Source organism: Heterodontus francisci, chromosome 30 (genome assembly GCF_036365525.1).
Source record: "Heterodontus francisci isolate sHetFra1 chromosome 30, sHetFra1.hap1, whole genome shotgun sequence".
NCBI classification, from domain to species: domain Eukaryota; kingdom Metazoa; phylum Chordata; class Chondrichthyes; order Heterodontiformes; family Heterodontidae; genus Heterodontus; species Heterodontus francisci.
In genome coordinates, this window is record NC_090400.1 from 32510912 (window position 1) to 32522346 (window position 11435).

Below are 11435 nucleotides of genomic sequence, written 5' to 3' on the forward strand. Positions count from 1 at the left end.
TGGTGATAGGGAACATGGAAGAAGGGCTCAAAGCTCTTCCACTTCTCACCCGTTGCCTTCTCCCCCTCAGTCAGTACCCATATTCTGCCTCATGTCCTGAGGACTGAGTCTTTGGTGGGGTCCTCACAGGCTCCAAATCCAGAGGATGTTGGCCAAGAACATCTTAACAGTCAGGGCAAGGATCTGAGCAGCCTGCCTCTACCTCTGCTGAAACCATAAAGGAGTGCTAGGAAGAGGAAAAGGAAAGATTTGTAGTTGCGCAAGGGTTTGCACTTGGGTGTGTTCCACAATGTTAGAATGTTAAGTTTCAGTTTTATTTTTGAACCACATAAATATTATTTCTTTCCACAGCTTTCCCGTGTTGCCCGCTTTTGATTGCTGCCTGGCAAGTGGACTTTTCTGATATGAAGAATGATAAGACATCAATTGAAGCCAAGCAATGGAGGCTCTGAAAGGGATGCTTGTTTGTTTGCTGGACTGTTTTTTATGTGTCATTGTGGGGGAGTGCAGGGCAGGAGGAGGTGGGATGAAAAATGGCTTTTGCATGTGGCTTTCAGATGGGTGGACTGGTGGAACATAAGTGAACCTTGCAATAATGAGGGCATCTTGGGGATCCCAGGTATCCCGAGCAGCATTGTACACCTCTGCTGATGCTATAGCCGCGTCATGTTCCGCCTCCTTCTCCTCCTCGGAATTCCCTGAACAAGCTCTGTCCTCTGCATCTTGTTCCTCCTGCAGGTCCAAACCTCACTGCTGTGCAAACCACCACCATCCTGGACAGCCTGGTTGGTGCATATTGAAGGGCGCCTTCAGACCTGTCCATCTTCAGCGTTTTAGTGCCTTGCTCAATGACACATCTGGCTGTCAAAAGACTTTCATTGCATCACTTCTGGGCCTCATCGGTTGGGTTGCTCGTGGATATCGCAGCCTCGTTTTAATTGGGTAGCCCCTGTCTCCAAGCAGCCAGATGATAAGTCAGCTTCGAGACACGAAGAGATCAGGAATGGTGGACTGTGCAGGATGAAGGCATCACGGTAACTTCTTGGGAATCTTGCACACACCTGCATAAACATGCTTTTGTGGTTGCACACCTGCTGCACGTTTAAATAGTGGAGGCCCTTGCGATTGATGACTACTCCTAGGTGATCAGTGGTGTCTCAATTGCCACAGCCAACTGGAGCCACAAACCTGTGCGACTGGCATCATTGGTGGCAAAGCTGACATAATTTTTTTTTAATTCGTTTGTGGGATGTGGGCGTCGCATTTATTGCCCATCCCTAATTGCCCTTGAACTGAGTGGCTTGCTAGGCCATTTCAGAGGACATTTAAGAGTCAACCACGTTGCTGTGGGTCTGGATTCACAATGGGTTTTTACAACAACTGGCAATGGTTTCATGGTCACCATTAGACTAGCTTTTAATTCCAGATTTATTAATTGAATTCAAATTTCACCATCTGCTGTGGTGGGATTCGAACCCATGTCCCCAGAGCATTAGCCTGGGCTCTGGATTACTAGTCTGTCAGCACCTCCCATAAATTGGTAAGGGTGAGCCCTTCCTGCTGCTGAACACATGTTCAGCTGTGTGAGATTAAGAGAGGGCGTTGCTGTAGCATTCAGGTCAAAAATGGCGTCAAATCAGCATTGCTCGCTGACTGACGTCACGATCTGCCTACTCTGCATAATTGTGGTGCCTGCTCCCAGTGCTGCCGTCAACAAGCTGCCCAAACTACATACAGCCCGCACCAGAAATGTGCACGTTTTGAATCCGGAACAGCATCTGTAGCACTGAAAATATGGGCACTATACAACCAAAGTTTGTGGCCATATGCTTTTAATTGCCTGCCCTGGAAAACGAGCCATCAGTCACCTGTTTTATGGGTTGGTGTGCCACCAACTGTGAGATACTGCAAATATCTCTTGCACAGCCCTGGAAGGTCCGGCGGCAGAGAAGTTGAACGCAGTGGTATCTTAGACAGGCACTGGTAAAGTGTGGCGACCGGGTCCACTTGGCAGCAAGTCTTGAATTAGGCGGCTGCAGAAGTCTGCCACCACCCGTCATGAGGCCCTGAGCCCCCTGAGACACCAGTGTTCTGACACGTCGAGGAAACTTTTCCTCGACCTGTACACTTGTGTTGCGGGTATGGCCTCCTGCAAGCTGTACTTTTCTGCTAATCTTCTCCCTCCCTTGGAGCTGCAGGTCTGTGAGGAGCAGACTGTTGCTGCCCCAGCTCCTGCTGGTGCTCCTGCTGCTGTTGCTGCTAGTTATCTTGGCCCTCATCTGAGGTCCAAAGTAAAACAGTGTAAGTGACACCCATGCTGATCTGATAAATCACAGTTCCAAAGTGGAAATCAGACATACAAATCTCCAAGGTTGTCAAAGTAACCTCCAAAGTGTGTAAAGTAACCTCTCAGCATAAGCAATGTGAACAAAGCCTTTCACACAAGCAGGCAAAAAGGAAGATGTAAGGTGTCAGTACTTATTGGCACATTTCCCTGCCGTGTCTTCAGCCCCCTCAATTTCCACTGCACTCTCCCCTGGCTTTCACTGGCGAGTTGCAGGAAGTCCAGGAAACCTGTGGACCAACAGTTAAATTGCAAAAGCCATGTTAATATTGCAGTAATTTAGTGATTTACATAATGAAATTGACAATCCCCCTCTCCTGAGGAGGTTGCTCGCACGCAGCCTAACGCACTGCAGTTAAATGTGGAAGTTGGCGGGTTGGACCCAACTTCCCAACGCGCTGTCAATTTCCCTGACTTTAAACCCCCAGCCACGCGCAAACCCATGCACTCCTGCGCATTTCTTCTACAACAGTGAAGTCACATTGACATAGGTACATAGCGTGCAGGTTCCCCCATGTGGTCAGAGAGGAGCTTTACCGTGCATGTTGCTACTTTTAGGTCGCATGTAGTGCATTAAATTTACACTAGTAAGGGTGAAACTGCACTGGTGGGTGGCATTTTGTAGCATGTAGTTATAATGTAACACAAAACCTACTTGTGTCAACTTTGGCTCAGTTCATAACACTCTCAGCATCTGAGTCAGAAGGTGTGGGTTATGGTCTCAGTCCAGTGACCTGAGGGTATAATCTAGGGTGACAATTCAATGCAGTACTGGGGGAGTATAGGGTAGCTCAATTAATGAGCATGGTATAATCTGCCAAGCTTTGCCATGTAAGAAGTTAGAAACTACAATGCTGTTGCTACTATGTGTATACTCACAGAATTTAGTGTACTGTTACCAAAGGAATAAAGTTTTTGAACACTAAAAAAGTAAATGTAATATAAATATCTTTATTAAAACTGTGGCCGTGAAGTTTTTTGAACTTTTTTAGTGAATGCTGTGTATGGAAAGAAATAATTTTTTTATTTTATAGTTATTTCACACAATCTTTGGAACTTTCTAAACTAAATCAACTGTGGTAAAATTACAAAGTTTATCTTTTTTTAAAAATTGACACAGCATACATAGTTCTCTGATCTGTGAGGAATCATTGACACACCGCAAAAATAGCTGAAAATATGAAACAAAGTAAAATTGCTTTTTTTATAGTGTTCAGAAAGGTTATAACTTAAATAAGGTTTAATATTAATGTATCTGAATAGATTTCAACTGTTCCTGTTTTCACAGCTTTTTAGTTGCTTTGACTAATAAGTCTGCTGAGGAAGTTGCTGCAATGATTTAAAACACTAAGATGGGATTAGATTTCAAACTCTGCTGTGGACAAGCTCATAATGATGGAAACAACATAATTCCTCTTGAGCTCAGGGAATGCTTCTTTGACAGAATCCACAGGCCCTCGATTCTCCATGTGCAGGCCATGCCTAGTTGGTGTTGATTCAGTAAAGTTGTCAAATGATTCCAACATTACAACAGTAACTACATTACAAAAGTATTTAGTTGGCTGTAAAGTGCTTTGGGATGTCCTGAGGTCGTCAATGGTGCTATATAAATGCAAGTCTTCCTATTGAATCATGGTTCTTTTAGTGTCTTCAGTCATTGGACAATATTTTCAGTGCAAGTCCACAAAAGGTAGGAGATTTTGAGGAAAAATGTTTTCGTTTCACTATGTTCTGTGTCTGATTCATGGGTATCAACCTTTTTTTTATTAATTCAAGGATATGGGCAAGGGCAGCATTTATTGCCCATCTCTAATTCCCCTTGAGGAGATGGTGGTGAGCCACCTTCTTGAACGGCTGCAATCTGTGTGGTGTAGGTAACATCCACAGTGCTGCCGGGAATGAGTTACAGGCTTTTGGCCCAGTGGCGATGAAAGAACGGTGATATATTTCCAAGTCAGGATGTTGTGTGACTTGGAGGGAAACTCCAAGTCAAAGGAAATGGTATTCGCATATGTCTGTTGCCCTTATTCTAGGTGGTAGAGGTGTAGGTTTGGAAGGAGCTGTTGAAGAAGCTTTGGCAAGTTGCTGCAGTGCATCTTGTAGATGGTACACACTGCGGGCACGGTGTGGAGGGAGTGAATATTTAACGTGTTTGATGGGTGCCAATCAATCGGACTGCTTTGTCCTGAATGGTGTCGAGCTTCTTGAGTATTGTTGGAGCTGCACCCATCCAGGCAAGTGGAGAGTATTTTATTGCACTCCTGACTTTTGCCTTCTAAATGGCAGAAAAGATTTGGGAGTCAAGAGGAGAGATATTTACCACAGAGTTCCCAGCCTCTGGCCTGCTCTTGTAGCCACAGTATTTTTGTGGTTGGTCCAGTTCAGTTTCTGGTAATGTTGTTGAATGTCAAGAGGAGATGGTTGGAGATGGTCATTGCCTGACACATGTGTGCATAAATGTTACTTGCCACTTATCAGCCCAAGTCTGAATGTTGCCCAGGTTTTGCTGCATGTGGGCACGGACTGCTTCCTTATCTGCAGAGTTGTGAATGGCACTGAACTGAGCATTGCAGTCATCAACAAACATCTCCAGTTCTGACCTTCTGATGGAGGGAACGTTCTTGATGAAGCAGCTGAAGATAGTTGGGCCTAGTACAGTGTGCTGAAGAATTATTCCAACAACCACAACCATCTTCCTTTATGCTAGGTATGACTCCAGGCATTGGAAAGTTTTTCCCTGATTTCCATTGACTTCAATTTTATTAGGGCTCCTTGACGCCAGATACACAGTACTGTCCTGATGGCAAGGTCTTACCTGTGGAATTCTGCTGTTTTATCTATGTTTGGATCAAGGCTGCAATGAAGTCCACAGCTGAATGGTACTGGCAGAACTCAATCTCAGCATCAGTGAGCTGGTTAGTCTTCAATAAGTGACTTGATGGCACTGTCAATGACACCTTCCATCACTTTGCCAACAATTGAAAGTGCACTGATGGGGTGGTAATTAGCCAGATTGAATTTGTCCTGCTTTTTGTGGACAGGACATAGCTTGGCAATTTTCCAATTTGTTAGATAGATGTCAGAGTTGTAGCTGTACTGAAACAGCTTGGCTGGAGGTGCGGCTAGTTCTGAATCACTGGTCTTCAGCATTATAGCCAGGATGTTGTCAGGGTTTATTGTCAGCTGTTTCCAGTGTGCTCAGCTGTTTCTTGATATTTGTCTGTGTGGGCCATCAGAAGCAAGTCTGATTGGTGAGGACGAGGTCAAGTAAATTTTTCCCTCTTGTTGGTTCTCTCACCATTTACCACAGGTCCAGTCTAGCAGCTGTGCCATTCAGGACTCAACCAGCTCGGTCTCTAGTGCTGCTACTGCGCCACCCTTGGTGATGGACACTTGAGACCCCCATTCAGAGTACATTCTGTGCCCTTGCCACCCTCAATGGTCTTCCAAGTGGTGTTCAATATGGAGGAGTACTGATTCACCCGCTGAGGGTGGGTGGCAGGTGGCAATCAGCGGGAGGTTTCCTCGCCATGTTTGATCTGATGCCATGAGACTTCATGAGTTCCGGAGTCAATGTTGCAGACTTCCAGGGAAACTCCCTCCTGACTGCATACCATTGTGCCACCACCTCTGGTGGGTCTGTCCTGCAGGTGGGACAGGCCAAAAACCAGGAAAGGTAATGGAGGAGTCTGAGACATTGGCTGGAAGGTATGACTCAGTGAGTATGACTATGTCAGGCTGTTGCTTGACTTGTCTGTGGGACAGCTCTCCCAATTTTGGCACAAGCGCCCAGATGTTAGTAAGGAGGATTTTGCAGCATTGACTGGACTGGGTGTGCCTTTGTTGTATCCGGTATCTTGATCGATGCCGGGAGATCCACCCGGTTTTATTCTTATTCAACTTTTTCATAGTGGCTAGATACAACTAAGGGGCTTGCTAGCCATTTCAGAGGGCAGTTAAAAGTCATTTAAGAGTTGTTGTGAGTCTGGAGTCACATGTAGGTGACAGATTTCCTTCACCAAAGGATATTAGTGAATCAAATGGGTTTTTACGACAATTCGGCAGTTTCATGGCCACCATGCATCATACTAGCTTTTTATTCCAGATTTATTCCAGTAATAAACTGAATTTAAATCCCCCAGCAACTGTGGTGGGATTTAAACTCATGGAATCTCCGGATTACTAGTCCAGTAACATAACCGTGATGTTACCGTTCCCTTATCTTCCCAAACTTATCGTTTGTGTCCATCCTTTTGCCAAGAATTTAAAAGCATTGAATTGAGTTGCTATCAAACAAAAAAATCTGGTTCACAAATGCCCTTTAAGGAAGGAAACTTGCCATCCCTGCTCGGTCTGACATATATTTGACTCCAGTCCCACACCAACACGGTGGCTCTTAAAATTTAGCGAGCCACTCAGTTGCATCAAACCACTCATCACACAGGCACCAGTTTAAGAAGCAGGCCCCTCACCACTTTCTCAGGCCAACTAGGATTGGGTAATAAATGTCAACTTTGCCAGTGATGCCCACACCTGAGAATGAAAATTAAAAATGACTGGTTAGAGGCAGCAGGTTCCTTGAAGGATATTTTTGAATCACTTTTTAGAATATTTTGTCAACATTCATGGTCATTTTTCGGATTGTTTTGTTTGATAATGACATTTTGATTATTATTTCTAATTTATCGTAAACTGAGAATGAAACAATTCTCTATTAAAACTTCCTTTGTTTCTTATGAACTGTTGAGAATAATTACTTTGGTGCCTTACGATACATCTAGAAATTTTCTTGATGGCAAGTATGGTGCAATGTAGAGATCATGTTCCTCAATATGCTTAGGGTCAAATAATCTGAATTTGCTATTTGGAGAACTATGAGGCAACCTCCATAAAAATACATGTTAACAAGGCTATAATATTCTTTCCGAAGAAGGGTCACTGACCCGAAACGTTAACTCTGCTTCTCTTTCCACAGATGCTGCCAGACCTGCTGAGTGATTCCAGCATTTCTTATTTTTGTTTCAGATTTCCAGCATCCGCAGTATTTTGCTTTTATTTTACTATAATATTCTTTGTTGCCCTGAATGTCATTGGAAAGGGAATGCGGCTGGGTGGGCTTTCTGCCTATATAAGCCAAGTGACAACCTTAGGAAATGTTCTGGGGTCAGACCCATTAATCATATTTTCTGCAGGTTCCTGAGAAATGACCGCAGTTTAAAGAGCCAGTCACTCTACAAGAGTGGTGCATTGGTGCCACTAATAAATGGCGAAAGTACGCCACTGAGGAAGTGTTGATTGATCGTCCTGCATTGGTATCACAGGCTGCACCACCTAGCAATGCTAGGCATCTGTTGTGTACAGCCATAATGTAAAGCCCAGCAATGGATATTGGTAATGATGGAAAGCGCAACACTTTATGTCAGTTGAACAGGCCTGCTCATAATTGGGTGGGTGCTTCCAGAGTCTCGCAGAAGTGAGATAGAAAATCATTTCATAGCTTAGAAATGCATGGGGAGCTGTAGGTGGAGGGGAATCAAACATAGTAAGAACCCTCCTAATTTTCTACACCCATGTGCCTCATTACTATCATGAAAGCAATTGGAATCAAGTTGAAAAATCCTACTCTGGAAGTGTTAAAAAAATAATTCCACATCTGTCAATTCATTGCCTCTAGGGGGAGCTGCTGTATAAGTAAAGTTTATGATTATGTCTGAATAATACATCATAGTTTAAAGAAAAAAGTGCAACATCTACTATTTTTGAGGATAGGACTCAATTATTTCCCACTATGCACCTTAAAATGCAAATTAAAATATTGCCTGCGTTTCCTTTAAATGACAACGTCAACACAAGATCACAAAGATTAGTGCTGATAAGAAAGGCTATTTGGCCTAACCGGATGCTTTTCATAAAACAGCTGATAGAGTTTCATTTTAAATTCACAATATATTCGATTATATAAAATTTGAAAAGTTTTATGGTTTAATGCAAGGCGGAAATCTGCTTCTGTCAAACTTCTGAAAAGGGCACATTTTCCAACTTGTCTGGACTTTAAGCAGATAACCAGAAAAACAGGTTAGATATAACACAATGAGTTTAGTTTGTCATACTGGTTTCAGCCAAAGCATTCATAGGCACTAAAATTGGTGTCATAGCCATCTGGGCTATGCAAGCAAAAATCAAGTAGTATTCCTGTACCTTCTGCAACAACTCTTCCTGTCCTGTCACTGCCACACAAGTCGATGCCCACTTCTTTCATAGTTCCCTGTTCAAATTCCTGCACTCTGGTTTCTGTTTCATCCACAGTGATGAGACCAACTCGATTGGAGTCACCAGAATTCTATGTGATACTGACTATGATGTGTTATCATTTCTCATTTGCCTTGATCACCCTGCAGGTTTGGACAGGGTAGACCTCTATTGTATCTCCTCTGCAGTCCATCTTCACAGCATTGACTCACATGGTTACATTCCTACCAGTCCCAACACAGCCAGTTCATCACCTGCAATAACTCCTCCTCTCCCTGCCTGCATGGTTACCTCTAGTGTGCCATAAAATTCTAAACTTACCCCTTTCTACCTGCGATCTTTTTATATTGCTTGTTGGTGACATTATCTGCAGGAATGGGGGATTAACTTTTCTATCTATCACGGCAATATCCAGCTATGCTTCCCACCATGACTGTCAATTCCACAACTGCCTTTGTGTTGTCCAATATCAAGAACTCAACTTTGGCAAGCAGAAGCCCTCATGTTTGGTCCTTGCCAAAACACCATGTCTTACTCACTCAACCCTTTTCCTGTATGTTCATCCAAGTTCAACTTAGCCATATTCAGGGTCTTGTTTGATGCCAAGGTGAGCTTCAAAACCCACATCCCATCCATCACCAACACTGCCTATTTCCAGCTCCAAAATATTATTGGTCTCCTTTTCCCACCTCAACACCACTGCCATTTGTTACGAAGATTTTTTTTTTGTGTATTAAAACTTAGGATTCTGTGTTTTTAAAAACTGAAGTAGGATTTCAGTGGACATTGAGACACCTGCAAATAGTTGAACTTTATGGATGTTTTGAAAGGAAGTTCTACAAGGACAGGTAATTTCAAGAAAACCAGCAAGGGGTTGAGCTCAGAGCTACCCTCTGCTATGACAAGAGAGAATTTATGACTGGGCATGTGACCTGTTTCCGAAAGGTTTTGGTTTCTAGATTAGATTAGATTAGCTTAGAGATACAGCACTGAAACAGGCCCTTCGGCCCACCGAATCTGTGCCGACCATTAACCACCCATTTATACTAATCCTACACTAATCCCATATTCCTACCACATCCTCACCTGTCCCTATATTCCCCTACCACCTACCTATACTAGGGGCAATTTATAATGGTCAATTTACCTATCAACCTGCAAGTCTTTTGGCTGTGGGAGGAAACCGGAGCACCCGGAGGAACCCACGCAGACACAGGGAAAACTTGCAAACTCCACACAGGCAGTACCCAGAATTGAACCCGGTTCGCTGGAGCTGTGAGGCTGCGGTGCTAACCACTGCGCACCTGATGGAAGACCTTATGTGAAGTTCTGCTCAAGTTCTTTGAACATCCACCCATCATAGACTGTTCATCAATCTCGCCTGGAAAGACCTCGAGTGGCATCCAACTATTCGACTTTGGGACACCTCGACAAACCGAAGAACATCCTTCCAGATCATGACAGTCTACGTTTCTTTGATTCCTTTTATTCCTATGAAACAGCTGTAAACCAACATCCTTTTTTTTTCTCAGTTAACCAGTTTTGGATGTATGTATGCTTATGAGGGCTAGGGAAAATAAGGAGCTTTAATATCTCAATACATATATAGATTTACTTCATTATTGGTTAAGACTTGGTTTTATAATAAACTGTTAATTTTTGCTGTTCATTAAAGAAACTTGGCTGGTGTACTTTTTCAGGGACACATTGAGTATCAAATTGGCTGTTCCGGTAAGTGGGAAAAATGTATTGATGTGCTGTGACCTGTGGAGAAGTGGGACTGAATTAACAGTGCACTCCTCTCGCTTCGGTCGTAACACACTGAACACTCATTCATGATGTTGTTAGCCCCAGACCTGATTTTTCCAATGCTTTTATCTCTGATTTTCCCAAATTCCACACTAATAAACTCCAACTCTCCATATTTTGACTGTTTAGACCCTACTCAAAATCCCCCTCATCTGTCACCCCCACCATTGCTGTCCTCTTTTGATTCCTGCCTGTTCAAAATAATTATCTATAAATTCCTCCATGGCTTTGCTCCACTTTTCTTTACCAACATTGCCAATAACTGTTGTCCAAAAAAATGGTTATGATCTGAAATTATTGAACTCAATGTTGAGTTCAGAGGGCTGTAAAGTGCCTAATCGAAAGATGAGGTGCTGTTCCTCGAGCTAGAGTAGAACAATGTGGGAGGCCGAGGTCAGAGTGGGAGTGGGGTGGAGAATCAAACTGTCTTTGTGGCCTCATGAGGGCTGGGTGTCACAGTCAGGGAGTGTGTGCATAGCCTCTGGGAGCTCCAGTAGATCTCTGTGCACCTCGTGCTTCAGCTCCAGTATCTGCCGCCTTGTGTCAACTCCTGAGGCATGGGATCAGCCTGAAGCTGAGCATCGCCATGTACTTGCACTGTCCTCCAACTGGGAGTGGCCACAATTGTCACTGCCTCCAGCTGCATCTGTGCTGTGCTGACCAGATGGTGCAACCGTTCCTACACGCAATCGAATTCCCACCGACGCAAGAGTATCTGTGCTGGTGGAAGGTGCGGCGGAATGCTGTGACACTGCCTCCTCAGATGAGAACTCTCCCACAGGCGCGGCTCTTGCCTCATCTTCTACTTGACCTGTGAGAGAAAGAAGAGTGATGTGAGGGCACTGTGTATTCCATCATGTCCTTCTGACTACCCTTCAGCTGGAGCTCCCCGTATTCATTGATGGGCACAGAAGCCCTCTCGTTGCTGCTCACCAGAAGCCTTAATGGCCTTTTCCACTAGGTTACTCACTGTCTCATGGCTCTACATCCACCTCACCACCAGCGACAGGCTGTCCCACTTCCAGGTTTCCGA

General features: G+C 44.0%; 1 long non-coding RNA gene across 1 annotated transcript in view; it reads left to right on the forward strand.

Annotated features, from left to right (window-relative positions):
• Positions 1–3227, forward strand: part of LOC137346659 (uncharacterized) — a 51048-nt gene extending 47821 nt beyond the window's left edge. Inside the window, exon 3 of the long non-coding RNA XR_010968744.1 lies at positions 352–3227. This is a non-coding gene — a long non-coding RNA (uncharacterized lncRNA). The remainder of the gene's footprint in view (positions 1–351) is intronic.
• The last annotated feature ends 8208 nt before the right edge of the window (positions 3228–11435 follow it).